We start from the raw sequence: 7,208 nt of genomic DNA, 5'->3' as shown, positions 1-7,208 counted from the left end.
CATGAGGTGGAGGAGGACCAAAAAGAGTAACAGCACAACGAAATGCTGCTGCCGCAGTCAGCAAATGCGGTTACTTTTCAGTGCAGCACATTCAGAGATATAACCAAACTCTCGATTACTTTCAGTACAAACGTTATGTTGATTTCTCTCTACAAAAACGCAAGAATAAATGGCATTGCATGCCAAAAAAGAAAACATGGTGTCTTTTTTCCAACACAAATTCAACCTTTTATATACCATGCCACCCACCCCGAAGGGCCAGTTTTTTTTTTTTTTTTTTCCTGGGTGGGGTGGGCGGAAGGTGGCAACTCTAATAGGCACTGGTTTGAGTGAGTGAGAGTGGTGACGTGGTGTGCTTGCGAAGGTTTCACTGAAAATTGCCGCAAAAAATTCCAACTACCATGGTGAGATTCTGCCGCGAATGAGACAGGATGGCTGTAAAGGGATTGAGTAATCATCAGTGCAACAGGCAGACTAGCTCTCTAGGGAGGGTGCGGGTGATTGTTATGACAACACACGCCAATCCGTGTGGCGCCTCCCTTCCAGCTTGCAACCTCAGTGAGCCTTCTGCACCTGGTCTGTGAGGAAGAAATTTTAGTATCTACAGTAGTCCTTCCCTGTAAAAAAAAAAAGGCAGAATGTACATTGCCACCTGGGGTGTTTTAATGCTCAAAGCATTGCTAGGATATGTGTCAAAGAATTCTGGGTGTGCATCTGCATTAGAACATAAAAAAAAACTCCCCCAAGAGGAGCAGATAACCGTCTCTCCCCTGTTACTGTTTCCTGCAACGAGCAGGATTTTAATCTTGGAAGATTAGGATTACTGGTGGTGCCAAGAACATGCTTGACGTGTTCACAAGGACAAATTTTTGCTTGACGCCTAACAAACCTCACTTCAGTTGTAAAAAAGAAAATACCACACGACTTGCATGCTCAGTTTCCTTTAAGCACCAAAGATGCAGGTCTCAACTGTTTTCGTATACAATCCTGATTGATTGTAGAATTTAACGTGCCAACGCAACGCAGGTGATGAGGCGCACCATAGTGGAGGGCTCCGGATTATTTTTGACCACCTCGGGATCTTTATCGTGTGCCGAAATCTTGTACACATGAGCGTTTTTGCTTTTCGCCTCGTATACAAACCTAACAACTGGTACAGAGGGAAACAGTGTCTTGTCTTTTGAATCTGAACATTATTTGTTGTATTGTAGTGTTCATGTGCAAGAGGAAAAGGCGGCGTAACGTGTTGTGTTTATCAGCCAGTTTTGTTTTGGTGGTTGATGTCAACCTGTATTGCACCACACCTGAAACTGAAACTTGTGAATGTAACTGATCTGTTGGAACGTTACGTACCCCATATTGGTACAATTTTCCGCACTCGTCTCGTACTGGTTGGCAAAATTTGTCCCTACTGTTGTGCCGACATATGCGGCCTTAACAGTGGCGTCCCCATACACCACGAAATTTGTGTCAGTCTAGAGGAAGTGGGTGCGAAAATTTTATGAGTGTACACTCGGCAAAATATACGAGTGGTTCTCCCAGTACTCCCAGGCCCTGTTTTCATCAGCCTGCAAGCGTGGTTGTAATAGTTAAACACCAATTTTCCAATCAAAGGTGACAAATGCTGCACTGGTTTCTACCATTCGAGAGGATGCGCACATATGCAATCAAGTGTTCACTCTTTGTATGGGTAAGCTCTTGCTTGTTCTGTTGCCAGCCAAAGACATCACCAGTTGGAGTCTTGCACTACACACTCATGTTCCCCTGTGGAAAGTTTGGACCAAGACAGCTGCTTTTGTCCTGAAGGAGAAATGGGGGGCACCCTCACTTGTTTTGTGTGCAGTTTTGCATTTGCAGATGTCTTAATTGATGGGGTGCTCACGTGTTTTGCCACAAGTGAGCTTGCCCTGCAAGAAGCAAAGACAGTGTTTACAGCGAAAAACGGTGAGAGTTGCCTGGTTGCAGGGACAACAAACGGGCAATTCATTGACGGTATAGCCCTGCTACATACGTATTATTTTCCAATGAACTGCAATATGTGGGGGTTTAGGTGGGCGAAGGGTTTGCGGTGTGTATCGGCAGCTACTGCCAGTGGGTTAAGTATCCAAGGGAAAATCACTTGCCCGCTGTCTCAACCTCGAATCACTGCCCCGCCCATTTTTTTAACCCTCTCGCTGTCATTGATGTACCGGTACGTTTTTGCATTTCCCCTCCACATTGTCACTGACATACCGGTACGTTCTCCATTGTGCGTTCAAAACTTTGCGCCATAGCATAAAGTGGGCGCACCTGGACTGCTCGTGCCATCTGTCGAATCTTTGTAGTAGCTCTTATTTTCACTCGTAAACTCTCTTATGGGGGTATATTGAAGAGCATGGAGTAACCGTGCGCACCCTTCATTGCTGGGGGGCTTGGTCACTCCGCGCACTGTACTCTGTCAACATGAGTGACCATGCGGCACATGTGCGATTACGGGTGCAAGGGTTGTTGTGCCATCCGTAATGGGTTTCTAGGTTTTTTTTATTCTGTTCCTGTGTCTGCTACGGTGCGCCAGGTTAGCCCATCGCACTGTTGTCTCTCCAATAGACTGCAACATGACTCAATCGCGGCTTTTGCTCATTCATTTTTGTGCGTTGTGTGGGCTGCTGAAAGTGTCCTTCCATGCGAGCTGTTACTTTCGGATGGCTGACCACGCGGTGCCTTCGACTGTGGGCAGAAGCGATGGTTCTTTGATTCCGATCTGAATACGAGACGAGCTCGGATTCAGAGAGTCTCTCATCTGAGGAAGGGGTACGAGTTCCGCAGCGTCAGGCTCTGATGTTGAAACGGTGGGGGTCATTGTCCCGGAAGCTTGCACGGCAAGTTGAAAATATCTGGAAGAAAGGCAATTTCTCACCCACGCTCTTTTTTTTTTCGACGCGTTACGTTCCGGACGCTGGCATAGTCAATTAAATCACTATGTTCCTTCCCTCATATTTCGGAAACCAAGCCGACACTCAGGCTGCGTCACGGCCAGAAACACCCGACAGTGAAAGGGTTAAATAGTGCTTCTAGCAGTGTGTTATAGCTTGTCCTATGAAGTCTAGTCATAAGTCTATGCTGCAGAGGTATCGCTGTATAAATCTCAAACTGCATAGCAGTGTCCTTGTGCAGCGCGTTCATTCGAAGTGGCAAGAATGCTTGGCTGCGCATAGCACCATAGTTTTTTTGGGGGGAAGGGCACAAGGTTTTGCGCACAGTTGCATGCTAGACATGTAACTCACAAATTTTAAAGCCTTGCCAAACACTACAGCAATGGTAGTGTTTAATCCTAAGAACCCCCCCCCCCCCCCCCCCTATCAAACCAAGTTTGATGTTGGTTTAGCCACTGGCAGTGATTTGTAAGCCAACAACTCCCCAAATAGGGAGACTTTTAAATCAGTTGTGAGCATGTCTGACATTTAAAATAAAATTAAGAAATCAACACCACGGTGCTCTGACTATGCCTAGTTCTAAAACTTGGAACCGAAACCCCATTGTTTAGATTTTGATCGCATCTTCCCAGCTTGTTAGGTTGTCATTTAGCCTGTCCACACTATCCTCGTTCTCTTCGTTTAGAAGCTTGAATTTGTTTTGAAGAGTTATTTTAAAGTCCTGCATCCTGTCTCTGACTGACTTGGGTTTCTTACTTTTCACAAGTATCCTTCTTTCTCTTTTGCCTTACTTTGCACCAAACCATCCTATGATCGCTGTTTCGAATCTTGCCTAGCACCTCTACGTCTTGGACAGCACCAGGGTTGTCACTTAAAATGAAGTGAATTTCATTTTTTGTTGATTTGTTGGGCCTTTTTTATGGACATTTGTTATTTTTTCATTTGCGGAAGAATGTGTTCATTATTCTCAGGTTGTTTCTGCAAATCCCGCCAGTGTATCTCCTCAAATGTTACAACTGCCTATTCCAAAGTTTCCCACTGACCTTTCTTCCATTTGCTTCTCACCTACTTTTGCGTTAGTTTCCCATCACAATTGCGAACTGCATTGTTGCCTTCTTTGTGGCTTATTTGACGGCCTTGCAAAAACTGTCTACGACTTCATTATCATAGTTAGCTGTTGGCGCATAGGCTTGTGCTATTTTTACCCTGTATCGCTTGTTTAGTTTGATCACAGTGACTGCTACTCTTTAGTTGATGCTGAAGAGTTCCTCCATGTTCCCTGCTTTTTCCTTGCAGATTAAGAATCACACCCTGTGCTGTCCCTTCTCTTGAGGCCCTCTGTGACACAGAATATGCCTGCTGCTAACCTCCATGAAGCCTTCTCCTATTCTTTTAACTTCACATAATCCTATAATGTCCCACTTAATGTTCGAGAGCTCCTGTAGCTTACATTATCTTGTACTGTCTCTGTTAATGTCTGAAGGACACAAGTGAATTTGGCAAGGCCTTATTTCTGGCTGTGTTGTGCAGTTTGACTTCTGTAATTTACCATTTTGCTATTTATCAATTCTTTTTCTTCAGTAAGGGGCAGAAAATAGCGGCTACTGCGTCACCTGCAGTAATGGGATTGCACTGATGTGCAGTTTCACCCTTCAAAATTTTGATTTTCCTGTTTTCCCCAGCATTTAATGGTTACTGTTGTCTTTTTGCTTGTTCACGCATGCGCTGCATACGTGGCTCATATAGCAAGCAGTTAAATTTAGCCCTGTGGATTTTCCAGTGAGTGGCCATAGTCTGTGCTTGTTAAATTGGTGGCAAGGAGGGTGTGAGAAAAGCGGCACTTTTGAACACACTTTTCTCATTGAGGAACGCCCATCAATTGGCTGGAATAACTTACCTTAAGGGGGGACGTGGGGATCGGAGTGAACTTTTTTGTTTTTTGGCGTAGAGTGATGAAATTCGGCAAGCACATTGGAAAGCACTCCAAATGGTGAAATTTAAAATTTCATGATGATACCTTCAGTAGTTCTTGTGTTACAGAGGTTTACATGTTGCCCGCTCGTGAAAAGCCTAGCAAGGTATTGACACATGCTAGGAAGTTCTGAATACTTCTCAATTATAGTCAAAAGAACACTACAGGGCAAGACAGTCTTCAAAATTTTTTTAAACCCTTCATTTTTTTTACAGAAAAGAATAATTTCACTTGTAACCTATAGGACATAATTGACCTAGCCATAAATTCCACATTAAAAAATAACGAGGCCCTAAAATGAAAATCCAAGACTGTCTCGCCCTGCAGAACTCTTCAAGGATCGAAATAAAACAGACAGGGTCAAAATCTGCCCAGTGATTGCCACGCTATCCTTTCCACGAGCAACGAAGAACTCGTAAAATGCACTTTTGAGAAAACGGCTCTTAAAGTTTACGATGATGTCACAATTTTCAAACTGCACCAGCAGCATAGTCCTTGCTGTCGTTGCTTGGGGACAACCTCGCATACCTTTGCCCTTTGATTTGGTGCATCTGGGATGCCTTCCTGGCTCATTGGAGGTTTCTATGTGTAGGCCTTTAGATGGCAGAAGCACCAGTTTTACGCAGAGTGTACCAAAAAGTTTACTATGGGCTACTAGGGTACCTATATTTTACTTCATGTATGCCTAATGCATAGCTGTCTCCAAAATGAAGAGTAAGGCATGGTTTTTTTTTATTAATGTGCCAGCAGACTTTCAGCTTATTTCTGGGTGTCATAACCTTGATGAAGCTACAGCTTAGTACATGAGGCTGTTCAGTGTCAAAAATTATATCAGGGCATCACACGCATAAGATGAGCTATTTGAAGGCAGAATATACATTTGTTTTACATAATTACAACATTAATATTATAAGAATGCCATGCTCTTCTTCAGGCGAAAAAAGCATTGCAAAATGGACATTATAATTGCAAACATTGCAAAAATAGAAAAAAATAGTGACATTAAAATTTTTTTAAACGCTGTAACATTACGGCATCTTCTCTAATTAATTTAATACTGAAAATATAATTGTGTAATCCCAGACTTGGTTGTACGAACTAGTTTAGAGCCACGGAAAAAGTTTCTCAAATAAGCCGGGTAACGTGGTTCATTGCACCCCCCCCCCCCCCCCCCCTTTCTCTACAATCCCCGACGCGCACGTTCACCACGATCGTAATTTAGGTAACCTTACTATGTTTAGCAACTTTACTTTTGCCATTAAATTACACTTTGCGTACATCAATTATTACTACTCGCGCGCAATAGCAACCGATCCCGCTATCGGCCGCTGCCCGAATACGTCGCGCCAATGCAGCGCGCGCCGCAACTTCTGGTGAGCCGGTCATTCCATTCCTGAAGCTCGCGAGCTCGCTGTAAAACACAGCAATAACTAAGCGTTTTATAACACGGCAATGCGTCCAAAAGTTCACTTCACGAACACCAATTGTACACGGACGCACCGAGTTTCCCACTCAAGGACGCACCACGGCGATGTCGCGGGCACGTTTTCGATGCGTCTTTCGAGCCGCGCACTTCCCTATCTGGCGCACGATCTCAAGCATTATCGCCGCGATAACGATAGCGTCACTGTACGGAATCGCAAAGCATGAAACCACTGAACGGGAACCGAGCCGACCGCGAAACCGAGCGACACGGAGTGCGTGCGAACTGCGCGTCAGCCGAAACGCCCGGCGGCCATCTTGTTGTGGCCAAGGCGGCACCCAATCCGGAGAGCCGTCTTAGCTAACGCGGCCGGAGAGCCAATCGCGTGTTAGATTCTATCGGTTGCTTCGTTTCACCGTCTCTCATTTTCCGCCGTTTGTGCGTTTGTGAATGAGCGACAATGAAAGCAGCGACAGGAAATCGGAAGTTGAAGACTCTGCCAATCTAACGCGACCAAGATGGCGGCGCCCGGTACCGTCGTTCCGGAGATACAGCGCTGCGAAAATTGCCGTTTTTTCGTCATTTTGCGGAAATAATTTGTCACCTCAGCTGACGTAAATATTTTTCTTTGGCACTTCGCGATCGTTTTCGACGGGGAAACTTTGCAGACGCATAGAATATAAAACGTGCAATCCGAAAATGTGACTTCCGAAAAAACGATTTTTTGGTCACTTTTCGCCATCTGATCCCCGCGTCCCCCCTTAAACTTATCTTCCCGACCTACCCATTTATAATTCAATCCGGTAAATTAATTGAAAAATGTGTACTGCTATCTTCATAGCTGAAGCATCCGTACTCATGGCTGTCTCTGTTGTGTTCATTGGTAAGATGACTTACATGA

This window comes from Haemaphysalis longicornis, unplaced genomic scaffold (assembly GCF_048455015.1).
Source record: "Haemaphysalis longicornis isolate Haplotype H1 unplaced genomic scaffold, Haemaphysalis longicornis Haplotype H1 scaffold_3, whole genome shotgun sequence".
Taxonomy (NCBI): Eukaryota; Metazoa; Arthropoda; class Arachnida; order Ixodida; family Ixodidae; genus Haemaphysalis; species Haemaphysalis longicornis.
Note: the sequence above shows the minus strand (reverse complement) of the source record.